Source organism: Heptranchias perlo, chromosome 40 (genome assembly GCF_035084215.1).
Source record: "Heptranchias perlo isolate sHepPer1 chromosome 40, sHepPer1.hap1, whole genome shotgun sequence".
Taxonomy (NCBI): Eukaryota; Metazoa; Chordata; class Chondrichthyes; order Hexanchiformes; family Hexanchidae; genus Heptranchias; species Heptranchias perlo.
The window spans coordinates 13,733,301-13,753,761 of NC_090364.1; the positions used below are offsets into that span (position 1 = coordinate 13,733,301).

General features: G+C 43.2%; 1 protein-coding gene across 16 annotated transcripts in view; it reads left to right on the plus strand.

The window, feature by feature from the left end:
• Positions 1 to 223: 223 nt before the first annotated feature.
• LOC137305716 (protein Tob2-like) overlaps positions 224 to 20,461 on the plus strand; it is a 28,326-nt gene continuing 8,088 nt past the window's right edge. For 7 of the 16 annotated variants that reach the window (XR_010958744.1, XR_010958745.1, XR_010958742.1 and 4 more), the window contains exons 1-4: positions 224 to 315; positions 2,115 to 2,233; positions 5,100 to 5,183; positions 18,044 to 18,312. The gene's annotated coding sequence lies outside the window, so the exon portion shown is untranslated. Of the gene's footprint in view, positions 316 to 2,114; positions 2,234 to 5,099; positions 5,184 to 8,741; positions 9,054 to 18,043; positions 18,313 to 20,461 lie in introns of all 16 variants that reach the window. The other 9 variants (XM_067974644.1, XM_067974648.1, XM_067974643.1 and 6 more) reach the window with 9 other exon arrangements.

The following is a 20,461-nucleotide window of genomic DNA, read 5'->3' on the forward strand; positions in this document are numbered from 1 at the left end:
GGGAAAGTAGAACGCATTAATTAATTTAAAAAAAAAACAACAACGTTTTGGGGGGATTTTTTTTTTCACATAACCGCGGATTTAAACCGATTTGAGACAAGCCGGCCCCGGGGAGGGTTTTTATATATTTTTTTTTTCCCCAAACAAAAAAAAATATTTTTTTTAAATGAAAGTAGTTCTGAATGAGGCGGTTGACCGTGGGGAGGTGAGCTGGTATAAGTGCGCTAGGGAGCAAGGGGTAAAGTTTGGGCAGAGGCTGCTCGGGCTGACAGGCGGCGGCAGCGGCGGCACCGGCTCCGGGACCCGGCACGACAAGTAAGCCTCCTGCATCTCTACACCCACCCACCCCCCACACATAATCTATATATAATATAAAAAAAAAACCTCCCATCGTTTCTTCACTCAGGTTCTGTCAAAAAAAAAATAACCCTTTAACCGTGTGAGGAGAGGAGAGGGGGGTTCATAATTATTCGCCCCCTAAATAAGGGGGTTCATTTACCCCCCCTCCTCCTCCTCCTCCTCCTCCTCATACCCCCCCCCCCCCCCCCGCCTTCCCCTTTAAATCCTGGGGGTTCCACTAACCCTATTGTCAGTTTACAGCACACGATCTCTGTCTGTTCGCAGGCTGCTTATTAATTCCACCCCCCCCCCCTCTCTCTCCCTCCCCTTCCTTCTCTGTCGCTCGATCTGTTTTATTTTTTAAAACCAGGGCCTTGTGTGATTTTTTTTTTTACGTTTATATATTAATATTTTATTTCTGCCTGAGGGTGAATAATTTGGTTTAAAATGTAGGGAGCTTTACCCCCTGCCCCCCCCCCCCTACTAAAAAAAAATACCTAAAATGATTCGGAGTAAGCTGTATATTTATGAGGTATGTTTTATATTTAATGACTTGAAGTAAAAGGGTTTTTAAAAAAATATATATTTATAAGTGATAGAGATTTATAAATCCAGGTGTTATTTTGTGTGGGTGTTTTATATGAAAAATATATATTAAATTGTACTTTTTATTTAAACGTGAGGAGAGACAGTTGTTGACGTGGTTCAGTCAGTATATTCACTGCCAAGTCGAGTTTTCGGTGCGAGATGCCGATTTTTAATGGATTAAATGCCACATCTCGTAGGGATCGTGTGTTTTTATTAAAAATTAATAAATAAAAGGACTGGGGTTTTTTTTTTGTTGGGGGGGGGGGGGGGAGGAGGGGGTGGAAAGGAGGTTTAAAATATTCCAGCTAATTAAATAGAAGATGTTTTAACCGATGCAGTAGAGCACAACCAGTCCTGGATTAAAATAAGGTTTAGGGGATTTGGAAGGTTAAAGTCCTTGGGCTGGACCCTATTTTTTTTTAAGTTGAGAGATTTTTTCCCCTTAGCAACTGTGCAAATGTGTCGGGTTTTTTTTTCTTAAGTGCAATACCTCACCGATTGATCCGTGAATGTGTGAATATTCGTGACTGAGTCGTTTCTAAAGGGTTTTTTTTTCTCCCCCCTAGTCAGATTTGGGTTTTTTTTAATGGAATTTGTAGAAGAAGGGGGATGGGCTCAGGGACATTTAATATTGAGCAATAGGAGAGGGAGGAGGGCGAGCAAGTGCGCCTGCGCTGCAGTCTTTTTTTTTTAAGTAGGTCAATGCGCATGTGTGCCGCACCCCGCTGCACTCTGGGATCTGTATTTCTTCTGCTGCGGTGGCGGCAGCGTCAGCGCGGCTGGCGGGACTACAACTCCCATATTGCAGCGCGAGCGGGAAACTTGCCTTGCAGTGTTGTTTTAAGCCTGCAGGGCTCCTTATTTGGCCTGTTTGGCTACTTAGCCAGTTTATTTAAAAAAAACAGTGACGCCCTGCACTGCTGGGGTTGAGTGCAGTTTATTTTATGTTTTAAAGGTGCTGAGAAAATAGATGCAGGACATTAAGTGGTTGTCATTCATAGTGAGCATCTGCATTTGATAACTTTAGGTAGCTGCATTGCTTATTTTATTTCTTGCTCACAGTCTTCAAAGTATTTGGAAAAATAAGTTAGCAATTTTCGCTCTAGATTAATCTGTTCCAAGTTTACCTGCAGGAAGAATCGTCATCGAACTGCAGATGTTAGTAGCATTGCACCCTTGTGTTTCAGATTTCAGAGACCTGAGTAGAATTCAGTATACCACCAGTAAACACTTGCTGGCTTCTTCCTTACCACTACATATTCCCTTTTGCCACCAGGGACAACTGATCATTTCACTGGACCACAAGGTAATTACGGATGAGGAAGACTATTTGGCCCATCTTAATTCATCCATCCTGAAAGATCATAACGTAGCCTCATTGCATAGACAGACTGCCAAAATGGACAGACACGTGGCAGATGAAATGTAATACCGAGAAGTGTGAAATGATGCATTTTGGAAGAAAAATGAGGAAAAGCAACATAAATTAATTGGTACAATTTTAAACGGGGTGCAGGAACAGACACAAATCTTTGAAGGTGGCAGGACAAGTTAAGAAGGCTGTTTTTTAAAAAAAAGAAGCATATGGGATCCTTGGCTTTATAAATAGAGGCATAGAGTACAAAAGCAAGGAAGTTATGCTAAATCGCTGGTTAGGCTGCAGCTGGAGTATTATGCCCAATTCTGGGCACCAACATTAGGAAGGATGTCGAGGCCTTGGAGAGCGTACCAAGGAGATTTACCAGAATGGTACCTGGGATGAGGGACTTCAGTTATGTGGAGAGACTAGAAAAGTTGGGATTGTTTTCCTTAGAGCAGAGAAGGTTAAGGGGTGATTTAATAGAGGTGTTCAAAATAATGAAGGGTTTTGATCGAGTAGCTAGGGTGAAACTGTTTCCAGTTGCAGGTGGGTTGGTAACCAGAGGACACAGATTTAAGATAATTGGCGAAAAATGAGTTTATTTTTAATGCAGTGAGTTATGATCTGGAATGCACTGCCTGAAAGGGGGATGGAAGCAGGTTCAGTAGTAACTTTCAAAAGGAAGTTGGATAAATACATGAAAAGGAGTAGTTTGCAGGGCTTATGGGAAAGAGAAGGGGAGTGGTTCTAATTGGATAGCTCCTTCAAAGAGCCAGCACAAATTCGATGGGCTGAATTGCCTCTTTCTAAGCTGTATGATTCTATGATTGCTGCATCCAATTGTTTCTTAAATGATTCTAGAGTTTGTATCTCCACTAATATATTTGGAAGTCTAGCCCATATGTTGATCAGTGTGGGTGAAGAAGAATTTCCTGAGTGGGATTAAGTGACACAAAGGGCTAGCACATTGTCCTTTATTCTGGCCTGGATGTGAAGCCTCCTCCTGCTAATGGATTGAAACTCATGTATGTAGTTCAATGCTCCAGTGCTAATGTGATCTGCCTTTTACACAAAATTTGCCAAAAATTGTAAATTAAGATGCCAATCCTGGGGTTAATGAAATGTTTTCTGCTCTATTGCCTAGTCCCAAAGGTCAGGTATACTGTGGCAAGATGCAGAGTGAAGCATTCAGTGCTCTACTTCAGTAGATTGTGCTTTAACCCCAACTACATTAGAGCAGCCCGTTGCACCAGTTTCCACGATGGCCATACTTGCAATCTCTGAGATTGGTCATTTGTACAGCATTGTGGAGCTGTGCCCATTTGAGAGCTGGGCTGAGACTGTTCCAAACATGTTTTGCTTATGACCTTCAGGAGATTAGCCCTCCCCCTGCCATCCCAATCAGTCTAGGCTGGATTCAAAACCTGGGCAGTATGCTAAACTACTGCGCCACTGACTGAGTATTTGATTCAGCTTGGAGCTTGTCTACTACTAACTATCTAAATTTTGAAAGTGATGTCAATATATAAAAACAAGGGAGGTTATCTGCTTATTCCAATTTTCTTCCTCTGCTGACCTTAAGGTGTTGATTCTTGCAATCCCTTGTATGCTGGTGGTATCTTACCCAAGTGGCTAGACAGTGAGTGTTGACAGTAGAGGGCATTGCAGTTGAAACTGATCCTGCCCTTGTCTGTTGTCCACATGCACACTTTCCAGCAGAGACTGCTCGATGTTGAGCAGGAACTTTCTCCCCCCTCCAGCCTAGCCTGTTTTGTTGAAGTCAACTGTGGCACCCCCTATTGCCACCAACAGCTGTGATCAGCTAACTGAACATCGATCAGGGATCAGCCCTAGCAACCTTCTGGTTTGTAGGGTTTAGAGTCACACTGGGTAGTGCCTCTATCCACTAGGCCACGGGGAGAAGTTATATTATTTTAATAGTCAGCTGTTACTCATTGTGCAGCCTCCCATTTCTCAGAGCTGATATCTCTGGTCTACTGCATTGGGTTTGGAGATTTGCTTTATCCAGGATTGTGGAAGCCTGAAGCCATTAACCCAAATTGTCCTGAGTCTCGGCAAACATGCTGTGAATTTTTCATTTTGTTAACTATGTTCCCATGCTTTGGTGTAATATGCTGCAGTGGCTGAGTGCTGGCACACAGGTTCATAAACTGCTTTCCCCTCTCTCCACATTTGAGTTCTGGATTTCAACTTGGCTGTTTTGGAAGGAGAGGTGATGTACTTTCTTGCTCCTTCCTCACAGGAACAAAACAAGGACAAGTTAACTAGAGCTGTGATCGCAGGCAATTTATTGGTACAGTTGCTTGAACCTCACGAGGCCCGGGGTACAGATAAACTGGCAAAATGTGGAGGGAATTCTTTTCTCTCCAACTTTTCTGTGACAATTTTCTCTTCCCCCTGTATCTGTTGATCCTTCCAACGATACAGTTCCATGGGCATCTTGTGTGTCTCCCAGATGGCCATTATCTCCATGTGAGCCTTGACAGTGTCAATGGGCTATTCAACCATTACAGCTGAGCCACTGATGCTACTCGCCTAACATCCCATGCTGCCATCAGAGTTATGGGAACCCTGGAAGGCTGTCTCCTTCCTGACCAGGGGCACTTGTAGCACTCAAACCGCTTCCTTAGCTGAGATGAGCTAACTCAGCACAGTCTGGGGAAGAAGCCTTGGACCTTTCTGGTCCAAGCGACTCAGTGAGCTTATTGGGAGGAAATTTTTTTAAAAAAAATCACATAACAAAAAACCAAAGGGCATTGTTTAAAAAGTATGTTGATGTCTTGTTTTGTAGGTACTCTGTTCAAAATGGAGGAAGTAACCTTAGACGGTGCTTATCAATGCATGTAAATAGAACACAATTGAAAGCAAAATCTAGGTGAGGATGGTGTTCTCATTAGGAATCTTGCAGTGTATACTTTTCACAGCAGTATAATTGTGTAATGAAAACAATATTGTCAAACCAGTGAAATTGCATAGCAGGAGCTCACTTATAAAGCATCGTCAGCCTATTTTTTTTGTGAAGCTGCTTTTGTACTATTTTTAGTGAAAATTTGCACAAACTTTGTTTGTGCTCCTATACACAACTGTTTTTATTTCTGTAGTGCTGCTTATGTAAAGAAAACACCTGATGTTAAAAATGGCAGAAACTGAGCTGGGTGGGGGGGGGGGGGAGAGAAACAGAAAAAGAAATTAAAGAGGAAGTCAAAGGTCTGGTTAAAGAGGAGGCTTTTGAAGCTGGTATGGCTGGTTTTAAATTTTTCTTTGTAAATCTCAAACGAAAAAGTTGACTTCCACTCAGCTGTGGCTTCACAGGGGTCATTCGTGGTCGTTCTTAATGTGAATTGAGACAGTGAATGTCAGCAGGCAATTCAACTGGACGTTACAGCCAAGCTTGATTCTATATTCAGCTAACATCCACACACATTGTACTCTTCAGCCAGAGGTCATTGGAGTACAATTGAGAGCAAGAAATCCGACTGATTTCCTCCCTCCTGTGACCATAGAATCTTGCAGCATAGAAGGAGGCCATTCTGCCCATCGTGCCTATGCAGGCTCTTTGAAAGAGCTATCCGATTAGTCCCGTAGCCCTGCAATTTTCTCCCCTTCAAGTATTTATCCAATTCCCTTTTGAAAATTACTATTGAATCTGCTTCCACCACACTCAATGCATTCCAGATTGCAACAACTCAGAGTAAAACAGATTCTCCTTACCTCACCTCTGGCTCTTTTGCTAATTACCTTATATCTGTGTCCTCTGTTTACTGATCCTTCTGCCACTGAAAACAGTTCCTCATTTACTGTATCAAAACCCTTCATATCCATCTGTGCCTCAAGGTGCTGAAGCAAATTGCAGTGCTTCCACTGAGATCAGCTAGCTGGACTCAGAACAAACCAGGGATGATCTGTATGGTTCAGCCTACTGACTTGCTTTTTTTTTGTTGGTAGAACCTGCCTTAATGACATTGTTAATCCACTCGTGTTAATGTCACGTCACAGCCAGGACACAGCTCACTGGCAGTTGGTGTGTGTACAGATGCTGGCTGGCACAGAGAGGCCCTGATGCAGAATAAAACAGACCCATAAAACTGAAATTGCATATTGTAAGCTGATAGCTCCGAGTAATTGTGATGTTTGAACAATGGGTATAAACTGACCTAGCCCTGCTCTTGTGGTACATGTATCTAAACCCCTTGATTAGATTGCAGGTAACCATTCTATATATAAACGATCTGAATCCCTTAATCAGGTTGTAATCGCTCCCTGCCATCCCATTATATACTCTAGATAATCGGTTGTATTTTTACTTCTACATTTGCTTCTCAAGTCACTGTAATGTGTCTGGTGAATAATCCAGCATTTTGCATTTGTGATAATCCCTTCACTTGATGCAAAATAATGTACTGTCAAAGCTACAGTGGCTATTCAATAGCAGCAGGGTTAATTTGTCACTTGGTGCAGGGTATATTTGATGGACAGAAGCATTTTTCTCATTGCAAAATTTGTAATTAACAGGCTTTAGTAGGCTCCCTGATTATGATGGAGCAGGTTTATCAAACAAGCCATTGAGCCATACAGACTAGATTTTTCCCAGGTTTGATCCCTGCTCTGTTTTAAGTTAACTGATGTCTGCCAAGGTGATGGTAGTAGGGGTGCCACAATTGGCACATCAGAACTAGGGAGGGAAGATCTGCCTAGAGCTCCTGATCGTCCACATGCACAGTAGTGGGTGAGGAAATGATAGTTTGGTTGTGGTGCCCTGCATGGTCAAATAGTTTGCAGTCAAAGCTCATACATGAATAATGGCCACTTGGACACTGTAGTGGAGGATGCTTGCCTGTGAAACCACACTCCAACAAGGAGTCCATGCTTTTAGGAGTGGAGGAGGAAAATGAGTTTTAATTCCTGTTTTCTCTTTCACCCTCCACAAAAAAAAATTGGGGTAACTGACACACCCATTGGAGAATCAGAGCAGTGATATGCAGGTATACGCCGGCAGTTAACCTTCTCGTTCTATAGCTGATAGGGGACATGCATTTTGTCTGTCCTGTCCACTCTTATGCTTCTCTCAGTAGCTGATTTCAGACAGATTAGGGGAGACATGGGAGCACATGTGGTATGGGAAGTTGGGATGGGGGCTTGAAAGGAACGGGGACACATGCCTTAAACAGGAACATCTTCTCCCTATAACACAAATCACAGTATTGACCACATTTTCACAGCATTTCTTCACACACAGCATAATAGAAATCTGGAATTCTCTCTCTTCCCCCTAAAAGGCTGTGGATGCTAGGACAGTTGAAGCTTTCAAGACTGAGATCAATAGGTTTTTGTTAGGTAAGGGTGTCAAGGGATCTGGAGCAAAGGCGGGTAAATGGTGTTGAGGTACAGATTAGCCATGACAATGAATGACGGAAAAGGCTCGAGGCACTGAGTGGCCTACTCTTGTTCGGTTTGTTATATAACACAGACCAGGGTTTGATCCGTGCTGAATTAGCCAGTCTCTGCTGGGGTAGCAGTGAGGGTGCTCCAGTTTGCTTAAGCACCCACAGGCTAGAGAAGGAAAATTCAGCCAGGATTCCCACTCCTAATTAAATACCAGCCTTGGCTAAAGTTTAGATGCTGGATAGGCATAGGGCAGGTTCATCTGTGATGGCAGTACCCTATTCACACACTGAGGATGGCCACTTAGTCATGGAACCAGAGAGCTGCTGCTTGTGGAACCAAACGTTGCTGTGAATCATTGCCTCCAGATAAGGAGGGAGAGTATTTCACACTGCACGTATCCATTTTACATCCGCTCAGGGTGTGGTCTCTTTTTAATTCAACAAACCTTTAAGGGGTCTAAGAGGAAGTAATTGGCAAGCATAGTCATGAAAATTTTCTAGGATCAATCATTGTTTGTAATGTAGAATAGCTTATCTTGGGTTGAGGAAATGCTACCTGAGTAGGTTACAGTGCTGGTTCCAGCATGGTGCCTTCAGCACAAAGGATATACTGACAGAAATCAATCTGTGTTTTGAACAGCTGGAATATAAATGGGAAATGTTGGAAACAAGGTAAGCATTAACCTGTGCACTTTCTATTTTAATTTGATTTCCAGCATTCATGACTTCACATAATAAACCCCAGGCTACCTACTGGAGTTAGTTACTGAGGTACAAATTTTATTTAAGTGAGACCAGCAGAGATGAAATTTGAAATGATTTCAAGATTAAAATATATATTTTTAAATCTGTTGAGGTAATTGATACTGTTATGAGATAGGTCTATTTCTAACTTGCTGTGGGTTTACTGTTTTATTATAAACAGGAAGGATGAATCACAGAACAGTACTTGTGACTAGTGTTTTTAGTAGCTCATGATATTTAGACGAGCAGCATGATTTTTGGTTTCATTAACATTTTTTCATGCCAATCTCTTCCCCTCTCTGAAGGTGCAGTTTCATAGGTGCCTGCTTCCTTCTCGTACTTCGCCCAAGTGACCATTCTTGGGTGAGCCGTGACAGTGAGGGCCGACGAGCTATTCAACTATAGATGGCATTACAGCCCAGCCGAATAATTTGATCTTCACACACTTCGACCAGGGGTTACTGACTGGTGGTCATGACTGGGAGTCTTCGCCAATTCCCCCCTCCCCTCTCCCCCTCCCCCTCCGCGATCCAGGGCACTGAGGCCAGTTGTAACCACCTACTTCTGGCCCAGCTAAGATCAGCTAACGCAGTCGATTGAACCTGGAGTTTTATTTGGTGAGTAACCCCTAGGTTGGGAGGGGAGAAATCTGAATTATTCCTACTCCTGATTGCTATCCAGCGACCCTTGGTGGAAGTGTATGCAGGTATGAATGTTTATGGATGGGATTGGGCTCAGCTGTGGTGCTTCATGGTCTGTATTGCTCAGCTACTTGCTGGGTCACTGGGGGTGGAGGGAGGAAAGAGATTTTGGTTTTATAAGTGCTGATGTAGAATCTGAGGAACGGGTGATTTATAGTGGATTGTAGTCCAAAGATCAGATGTTGCAGTAGGGATGTAGGACTGGAGGAGGTTGTAGAGGTGAAGTGGGATTTATAAATCAGGACAAGGATTTTGAAATCTACCCACTGAGGAATAGGAAACTGGTGGAGGTTGGTGAAGATTAGATAGGTGTGTAGAACTTAGTATGGACTAGGTTGTCTGTGCATCTGTAAAATGCCTTGGGAATGATTACCTACATGAAAGATGCTATAGGTTGTTGATGTGGGCAGTGAAGTTCTTGGAGTTGCAATTTATATGGGGTGGCATGCTGGAGATCATCAGGGAAAGTGTTGGAGAAATTGAGCTATAGGTAATAAAGATATGGGTATCGACTTCAGTGGGGTGAGGTAGGAATGGAGATGGGCAACCTTTTGGAGATGAAAATAAGTAGTATTGGTGATGTATTAGTTGTGGACTAGTTCAGCTTGCGGTCGAACAAAACAGTGGTTTTGTAGCTTTGGATTCAGCCCGATTCCAAATGGAATGGGATAGAGGAGGCTAATGTGTGAAGTGCATGGTGGAAGTCATACAAGATGGTTTTGGTTTTGCCCATGTTAAGATGCAGAAGCCATACATGTTTTGCAGAACAAAGCAATCATGAAACCAATGTGTTTTTAGAAAATCTGCTACTCCTGATTGGAGCTGCTTGATAAAGCTGATCTTTAACCTTGATTTGAAAATGTCACCTTCTCCTTTATAGGTGTCTCTGCATAACACACTAACTGAGCAGAAAGGAACTGACCACCCTCTATTCCCCACCACCAAAACTGCTTTGTTACTGGCCACTAGGAGTATAAGAGTGATGTACTGTAACTTGATTCTCAGCTGAGATCAGGAATTTATTGGGTGGGTCTGTTGCAAGCAGCCTGAGAAGGCAGTTTGTTTAGCATTCTTTATTGATTTTTACTGATCATTTTCTCTTTTTTTCCCCTTCTTCCCCCTTCTCTCTAGTACCTCACCTAAGTAACCATTATTCATGTGAAAGCTTAGTGATCTGGAATGGGAATCACTGCTTACTTTCTCTTTTTTTTCCCCCTCGCCCCTCCCATTCCCAATACAGGGGCATTGAGACCACTTGTAGCAGAACAGACCAGGGATTCAACCTGGGACCTTCCTGGATAAAGTTGAGCCATCAGGGTGCCTAAAATTTGGAATTTTGTACAGTTTCCCAAGCTGCCTCTCTGGAAAGCAGCATTGAAGAATTGAAAGGTGAAATTGGGGAATAATAGAGATATTTCTGCACTGGCCAATAGTGTTGAATGAGGGGGCAGTTTTGTACAATGGTCTCTGATCTGGTGACTGGGCAGTAACTATGAATTCCTGTCTCTAACATCCTTGCAGCCATTGAGGAGGTTTCACTCCAGCTGCTGGGCTGGATTCACACCCAGCCACAGAGGTGAAGAGTTCTGTTGCCTACTGCACGACCCAGTTGCCCCTTTAACAGTTTTGACTAATTCAGTTCCCCTGCCCATTGTTAAATGTACAATGTGAGTTTCTGTTTGTATGTTTGTTCTTACCAGTTCTTAATTTCCAGATCAGATAGGCTCAGTATGCTAAATCGGTCGTAATTGTTTGCATTTGAAGCAAAATCTTACCCCCTTCTCCCTTGTTTATCTACCAGTATAATGGTTTGACGTAAATCATCTGAGAATTTAATCTGATGCTGCCTAGAAATGACAAGTTGATCTGAAACTGCACCTCGTAGTGTCTTGTTGATGGATTGTGAGTTTGCACCTGCAAGTTTCTCAGCTGATAAGCTTCCTATCTTGTTTGTGAGGGAGGTAAAGCTGCTACAGGAAGGGAAAATAGCAAGTGATGTAATCTGGGTCGCTCCCATGCAGCTCAAACAGATGCTTGCAGACCAGAATTGGCAGAGTCATGGGAGCAGCTTATTTGACCACCCGTCTGACAGATTGGTGCATGGCATGTGACAAATCGAGGAGATGGAAAAAAGGGAACAGCACATGCATTGCAGACAGGTGACTTGAAACCTCCTGTATCAAGCAACAGGGGTAGCCTTTATCGACCCAGAGGAGAGAATTACAGTCTGTCATATTTCTGTAATCTGATGCCTGGTTTTAGTGGCAAATGGGAGCATAGAATTATTGAAAATTGATGTTTGGCACCTGTTTACAGCTGTTAACAGCTATTACTAATTCCCCTGCACCCGGAAGGTGTTCATTCTTGCTGAGACACGCTTCCATAATTACTGCAATGCCCTAGTAGTTTACACAAATGGCCAGTGTTTATCTGTGAACCTAAACAGTACATGGTGTGCTGTTTGACCATTGAGGAAATCACAGTTGAGCTCAGTTGTGTCCCCATCCCCTGTCCATAAATGCACACTTTGACCAGCAACTAAAACTGATTTGTGCAGCAGCTGTATCAGAGCCGATGAGGTTTAGCCGAGGGGTGATTATTGTTTATTGAAAGTTTTTTTGCCCCCCTATCCCTAGGCCCATTGTAGCATCCCAATTTCTACCCTGGCTGAGAGCTAAATAAACACAGACTTGGAATTGAGCCTGGGACGTTCTGGTCTGTAGCAACTCTTTCTGATACAGATGCTGGTGGATCTCAGAAGAGAAACATATTAAAAAAAATATATATAAAATAGCTGCAGGGAAAATGAATTGGCTCCAAACTGACCATTCCAGCTCCCCTGGTGGGTCAGTTGGTAGAATGTGTAACCGAACCATACAGGTCCCTGGTTTGATTCATGATCTGTTGTTAGCTGACCTCACCTGAGTGTCAGCAAGAGGTTCTACAATTGACCTTGTGCTACTGGGCCAGAGAGGTGGAAAAATCAGCCATGGTTCCTACTCCTGATTGCAATCCAGTGACTTCTGCTGGAAAGTGCCTGCTATGGGCTGGGCTGTGAATTCCTCACCTCATGCTGTCCAAATATCTACTGTCCCTCACTGTCTAGGCTCTCACATTAAGAATGGCCTTCTGAGTGACGTGCTAGTGCCATTGGAAAAGTACCCCTGCATGAGTCAGCACCTTCAGAAGGTGTAAATTATGCAGTTAAAAAGGATTTTTAAAAATGTAGTTCAGCCACACTGAAGAGTATCTCAATTGTGTAGTGGGGGTAGGAGCTGAGCTGGAAGTAGTCCCATTTGCTGCCACAGGCATATTTGTGCCTTTATGATGGTGAAGTCATGCACAATATAAATGTGCTGGTTTCACCAACTGATCATGGACAGGATGCTGCTGCAAGCTGTTCTCAGACTTCACAATTTGGAATGGAATTTTTGGAGTCATGAGATGGGAATAGCATTAAGAAAAGACACAGCTGGTCTTGAGTTGCAGTAAGAACGTAAGTCATGGTTCCTCCTCTGAGCAGATCCAGCAAAGGGTTGGGAACAAGGCTAAACGTTTAGAAACTGGGCCGTGTACTTCACTGATTATTACAGAGAGTGGTTATTGGATGTAGCAAAGTGTTGTATTAACATAGTACTAAATAACTAGCTTCACAATTGCATTGCACCTATTCATTGTGTTTCATTTCATGATGGGTATTTGTGGCAGTGGGTATAATCTAGCACACTAAAGCTCTACAAATTTTGAAGTATTTCTATTTGTGGCATGCTGATGAGATTAATTTTGTTTCGAGCGTATATTGGCAATGGGCCTTTTTCAGGTCCGCCTGCAGCGATGCTCAGCCTGAATAGGGAAGTGACCCACTCAGTAGCTGTACCAACACATTGGGCCTGTCAATTTCTTTACTTAAAAAAACAAAATGCATTTAATATAATTCATGACGAACAATTAGGAGTGATCAGTCAACAGATTTTGGTGATCATCTTCCTAATCGGGCCAGTAACTTCTCCATCTTTTTCTCCCTATGCACTCCCAGTTACAAATATTCTAGAAGACCGATGAAAGGATCTTGATCATAATTCATTTAACTACTGAAAAGGTACTAATGACATTTTGATGGGGGGGTGGTGATGTCTCATGCTGGGGTACAGCTCCAACAGGTACTCTTCAGTACCTTCCCTAGGAGACCATTGTCATGTGAACTTAGGCTGAGAGTGTCAGAAGGGTATTTAACAGTGGATGGGGATGGGTAATTGTAGCTGAGCCTTACCCTATCCTCATCTAACATCCACACATGTATTTTCCAGCAGGATTTACTGGAATTTTTTATTCGTTCATGGGATGTGGGCGTAGCAGGCAAGACCAGCATTTATTGCCCATCCCTAATTGCCCTTGAGAAGGTGATGGTGAGCCGCCTTCTTGAGCCGCTGCAATCCGTGTGGTGACGGTTCTCCCACTGTGCTGTTAGGAAGGGAGTTCCAGGATTTTGACCCAGTGACTATGAAGGAACGGCGATATATTTCCAAGTCGGGATGGTGTGTGACTTGGAGGGGAACGTGCAGGTGGTGTTGCTCCTATGTGCCTGCTGCCCTTGTCCTTCTAGGTGGTAGAGGTCGCAGGATGGGGAGGTGCTGTCAAAGAAGCCTTGGCGAGTTGCTGCAGTGCATCATGTGGATAGTACATACTGCAGCCACTGTGTGCCGGTGATGGAGGGAGTGAATGTTTAGGGTGGTGGATGGGGTTCCAATCGAGCTGGCTGCTTTGTCCTGGTTGGTGTCAAGCTTCTTGAGTGTTGGAGCTGCACTCATCCAGGCAAGTGGAGAGTATTCCATCATACTCCTGACTTGTGCCTTGTCAATGGTGGGAAGGCTTTGGGGAGTCAGGAGGTGAGTCACTCGCAGCAGAATACCCAGCCTCTGACCTCTTGTAGCCACAGTATTTATGTGGCTGGTCCAGTTAAGTTTCTGGTCAATGGTGATCTGCAGGATGTTGATAGAGGGGGATTCGGCAATGGTAATGCCGTTGAATGTCAAGAGGAGGTGGTTACTCTCTTGGAGATGGTCATTGTCAGGCGCGAATGTTACTTGCCGCTTATCAGCCCAAGCCTGGACGTTGTCCAGGTCTTGCTGCATGCGGGCAAGGACTGCTTCATTATCTGAGGGGTTGCAAGTGAACACTGTGCAATCATCAGCAAACATCCCCATTTCTCACCTAATGATGGAGGGAAGGTCATTGATGAAGCAGCTGAAGATGGTTGGGCCTAGGACACTGCCCTGAGGAACTCCTGCAGCAATGCCCTGGGGCTGAGATGCTTGGCCTCCAACAACCACTACCATCTTCCTTTGTGCTAGGTATGACTCCAGCCACTGGAGAGTTTTCCCCCTGATTCCCATTGACTTCAATTTTACTAGGGCTCCTTGGTGCCACACTCTGTCAAATGCTGCCTTGATGTCAAGGGCAGTCACTCTCTCCTCACCTCTGGAATTCAGCTCTTTTTTTGTCCATTTTTGAACCAAGGCTGTAATGAGGTCTGGAGCTGAGTGGTCCTGCCGGAACCCAAACTGAGCATCGGCGAGCAGGTTATTGGTAAGTAAGTGCCGCTTGAAAGCACTGTCGACGACACCTTCATCACTTTGATGATTGAGAGTAGACTGATGGGGTGGTAATTGGCTGGATTGGATTTGTCCTGCTTTTTATGGACAGGACATACCTGGGCAATTTTCCACTAGGATTGTAAACCCTGTCTTTTAAAAAAAATAAATAAATAAATACACCCCCTCCACCCCTTTCCTTCCTCCCAAACCCAGCCCTGGGGTCATGATTATTTGATTTACCCTACTGCTGGGATCAGCTAATTCAGCGAACTGGGATGGTAGCCTCAGTAACTATTGTATGTACAAGGTGTTGATCTTGACTTATGCCTTGACTTATCGTCTGCCTTGGAAACATTTCAGCAAAATATATGCTGCCATGCTATCCCCCAACACTCTGAATTGAAGAGTGCTTGGGACCTAAGCTCAGCTCTACACCGGTGATTTCAGTAACATTCATTTTTGAAAACTCTGCACAGATCGCACCATCTACTGCAATTCTGCTAGTAAATTTCCCCAATGCACATTTGCACTACTATATGCTAACTGAGCAACTTGATAGTAAGCTTGCATCCAAATATCCAAATTCAAGATCTGCTACTCGGCATATACCTTGCCCAAAAATAGCACCGGATTGAAGAAGCAATGTGCCTTTGCTGTGATATTTCCAATTGTCTGAACATATTTGAAAGAATGCGAGCAATGTGTGCGGAAGATACTTAACTTGGAGTTGTTCAGCAGCTGTTCTTTTTATGTTAGCTCACAGCTCCAACGAGTTGGTGCCAGAAGGCGGTCGATTTGAGCTGAGATTGAATGAGCTGATCGTTGGTTATTGGTTTTAAAATCTAAAACCTCCAGTATTTTTTTGAACAATGCCACAATCTGGACTCTGCTCATGGGCAAGGGGACAGACTGAGGAGAAAGAGGGTTAATCTTGTTTTCTCCACTTCCTGTTTTTCCTTTTGCATGAGAGCCAAGTATTTTGGCATGGTAAGGTGTGGCATTGAATCTGTTCAATCATCATCGGAACAAGATTAGTCCATTCAGCCCCTTGAACCTGTTCAGTCATTCAATTAGATCATAGCTGATCTGTACCTCAACTCCATTTACCCACCTTTGCTCCGTGCCACTGATACCCTTACCTAACACGCATCTATCTGTTGGACTTGAAAATTTCAGTTGACCCCAGCATTCACAGCCTTTTGGGGGCGTGAGTTCGATTTCCACTATCCTTTGTGTGAAAAAGTGCATGTTGATTTCATTCCTAAATGGCCCAGCTCTCTGCCCCCTTCTGAATTCACCCATCACAAGAAATAGTTTATCTGTATCTACCCTATCGCATCCCTTTCTCGTGTTAAACACCTCAACTAGATCACCCCTGTACCTTCTAAACGCAAGGGAATACAAGCCAAGTTTATGCAACCTATCCTAATTTAATCCTTTTAAGCCCTGGTATCATTCTGTTCAGCTGTATACTGTTTTGTATCTGTACAAATGCAGCCTTCGGATTCTGGAAGAACGTGGGGTTGGGAGTGGTTGAGGACAGGATTGTGCTCTGCTGTGATGCTCTTTGTAGTCGAAGAGCCTGCAGCAGTTCTGAATAAGCTCCACAAGGTGAACAGGAGTTAAATGTGGTGTCAGTGGTATGTTAAATTTAGCAATTTCCAGCATGGTCACCAGATAATGTTCTGGGTAGAACTGTGGCTGATTTCTTCCCCCTGCTCCCGGCCCCAAATCCTCTTAGCTCTGGTGATGAGGCTAGTTGTACCACTTTAGATGCCCTGTCTGAGATGAACTAACTCAGCACAGAATTAGATTGCTGTTTAATCAACATAATGCTGGAAATATCAAGGATGTTGATGTTAAAATTTTAATTTGTGCCAGCAGTGTATATTTATGCAGCCGGCAGCATGACTACTCTCAATTTGAACCGATTGGAAAACAGAGCTGTATAGTTAGGTTTAGATGCCCTTAATTTAAGGAAATTAAAAACATGAATACATTTATAAGACATGGGTTGTGTGAATGAGGACAACAGTTAACCCAAGATGTGGGCCTACCTTACCATCCACAGGGTATTCTGTTGGAATATTCCAGAGCTCAGCCACCCCAAATTTCCCTCCATTTTGAATTCCATTTGCTGCTAGATTAATGCCACATGTATCCCATTCAGCGTGTATGAGGTTTGGCTTTCACAGTGAGCATTTAACAAATTATGTTCAACTTTGTGGTTACTTGCTCAGTATTACCGTGCCAGTGGTTTAAGCACATTCTTGTGCCAAAATTTTTGTTGGTATAATAAACCACCCAATATCCATATGCCTCATTGTTAATGCCCAGTTTGATTGAGTAAATGTAAAGGGGGAGTCTGACTGGCTGCACGTAATTTTACAGTCCCTGATACAGCATTGTATCACTAGGCTTTCCGTTAGTGTATTAGTACCAAGTCACGATATGTGAAATCGCATGGCTAAATTATGTGAGATTCTTGTGCTAGCTGTTTGTCAACTCAAATTGCTCCCACCATTTCCATCATCAGTACTTCACCAAAGTATTGTAACTAAATACTCCAGATGCAATCCAAGTTTAGAAGGACAAGATGTGTAATTGTCTTGCTGGGTTTTAACTGGAAGTGGGTATCTCTCACACTACAGTTTAATTTAATCTCCAGTCATTTAATTATTCTGCATCAGAAATGCTGCTGTGAAGTTACACGGATATCTGACAGCAATTGTAAATTGTACCTGGGGCTTGAGATTAAGGTTGTGGGATCTGTAGAAGGCAAGCACTAGTTTGCCATTAATAATAGAAACTTCAAATGTACATGGTATATGTTGAAAGCAGTTAGTAAAAACATTGTGCAAGAAGGTTGCTGCAAATGGAAGGATACTGCAGAGAAGCCTTAGAATTCACTGGTCTCAGATCAGCTCTGTGCTTCCCACTGTCAGTTTTTAATACAGGCCCTACTACATACATTCCAAGATAGAGCACTGCATTTCAGGTGATAACTACAAAGCTCTTTTAAGTCTACGTGCTTTGCAACCAGGAGTGCTAACAAAAGTGCAGACTATTTTGTAATGGTGTTCAATATAAAGCTGATGTGCAGATTTTGTTCATTGCTGTATGGATGAGAAGCTAGTTTTTGTGCCTCCCTGCAATGCATTGTATTTCCAACATTTCAAACTCAACCTGAAGACCTCTTCCCTGACTGAACGGATAGGCTGGACACCTGGTCCAGACCTCAGGCAGTGATGCTCTGTAATGGATTAAAATGTGATTTTTTTTTTGTCTTATCTGGTCTTTTATCAATGCCAGCATCTCCATGCAGCTTGGTCTGGAACTGTGCAGGAAGGATCAGAGCTGGGAATCTTCACAAGGTCACAGTGATGAGCTGAAAATTATTACCAGATAGTGAGAACAGGAATCATGGCCATGAACTTGCACAAGGAATGCTGGATACAAACCTAAACTGTCGCATCTTGCAATCACCTGAAACAAAAAGATCACTTCAGTGACAGCTTTCCGGCAACTTTACAGCATTACTTTGAGACTGCAGAAGGCAGGAGAATCACAACTCATGATAGGTAAAATATGGGCTGATATGAACAGGGAATTGCATATATACTTAAAAAGGAAAAATTTGCAGGGCCATGGGGAAAGAATGAGGGAGTGGGACTAATTTGGATAGCTCTTTCAAAGAGCTAGCACATGCATGATGGGCCGAATGGCTGCCTCCTGTATGATTCTATGACTGGAGCAGGCCTGGTTTTAGGGCAGTGCCAGATTCTGCTTAGAGTCTTCAGTGGCAGTGGCTGGTTGTCCATCAATATGACTGACATTTTGATCATAACATACAAAAACTTTTGGTAATAAGATGGTGCCTCCTATCATGAGCTTTTGTATGGCATGCTGGTCCCAATATGTCAAGTAGATAGGACCATGTTTAATACTTGAATTTAAAATTTGTTGGACTGATGGCCAATTGTTTAATTATTTTTCCTTTTTTTTTCTGTGCAGCTTTAACATGCTGCCAAGGTGGCATTTATCTTGAATGGCATTCTGACACCTGACTCTCCAGCAAGCTGCTCCCACATTGATTCTATTTCAGTTCAAGTTCCTTTTCAGGTGCTAGTCCTGCTTCATAGACTCCTCCACAACAACGTGACTTGTGTGAAAAATTTGCCATGTGGCAAATCGGGGATGCAATCCAGATTACTTTCATTGAGGGCATATTACATCACCGGACAGTCCTCTCAACTTGTTCCTAATTTTCTTTTATCTTACTCGGTCCTGTCCTTATTCCACATGCTACTACTCAACTACATAAGAGTGACCTGCCCCTAGCCTCTGCTTATACTGCACCAGAGCCAGCTATTAAAAACTTGGTGAGAGCACCCGGGTTTTCTTAGCCTGATTTTTGGCGAGTCTGCTAGCCTCTCCCTGGCTTTCTGTGATTAGAAACTCTCATGTGTAGAAGGACGGGAAAGAGCCCAACTCACACCAACGTGTTGCCTCGCTTGGCTGAGAACATTATTTAATCTAGTTACTTGGAACTGGATGCTGCTGCCTAAAGGACAATCTATCAGACAGATGGACTTGCAAGATGCAAGTGGACTTGGCACTTGCATCACGCACAGCAGTAGCATTTTGGAACACTGCAACATACCAATCATCACTACGGTATGATATCACAATCTCTTTGCTACGATGACCCACTGTTGCCTGCTGGCACCTTTTCATGCTCCAGAGTGATTAGATCTTAATATTTATCAAGGGGGTTGATAGGATAGATAGAAACGATTTCCTCTGGTGGCCAGAACAGGGGCCATAACCTTAAAATTAGAGCTAGGCTGTTCAGTGGTGTCAGAAAGCACTTCTTCACACAAAGGGTAGTGGAAATCTGGAACTTTTTCTCTTTTTTTTTCTTTTCCCCCCCCCCCCCCCCCCCCCCCAAAGTAGCTGTTGAGGCTGGGGGTCAATTGACAATTTCAGAACTGAGATTGATAGATTTTCATTGGGTAAGGGTTACAGAACCAAGGCGAGTAGATGGAGTTAAGATACAGATTAGCCATGATCTATTCTTTTATCAGAGAGAGGCGTTTGCATTAGAAAAGTAAGAATTTCTTGTGGGGTTGAGTGCAGAAAGTTCTCAAGTATAGTACACGCAAGATTTTCTGCAATTGTGTTATGGAAATGAGATGTACAGCAGCCAAGTTCATGCAGCAAAATAACATTTATAACCTAGGGTTTACAAGTTTACTTCCCAGATTTTATAGCTGTTTCTTCCTGCCTATTGCAATGAAAGTAGAAAATTAGAATTTTTAATTTGCTTACTTAAATTAATCAAGAATTTGTTGAGGTAGAGTTGACTGCTTTTGGCTAAGAATAGTTTCTGCAAATGGAATTTGAGATCTTGATTATGTGGGATTTCAGAAAAATCTGGAATGTAGAGGGAGATGCCAAGCTGCCATCTTAGCCTTTCTTTGCTCCAGCTGGGAGAGTAGGCCAGTAACGTGTTCCCAAAACTTTACAACTCCTTCAAAGTACGATGCCAGGAGATGTGCAAACGGCTCATTGACTATATTTGCCCCCTGGGTTTTTTTTTGTTCCGTGTTAAAGCATCTAGCCTCTGCTTGGTTCCTCTTCTGAAAACCTAACCTAGGTCAAGAATATGCTGCTATGCCACTGCCTCGTAACTAGGCAGTGTTGTCACTGGGATTTCCGTGAAGTGTA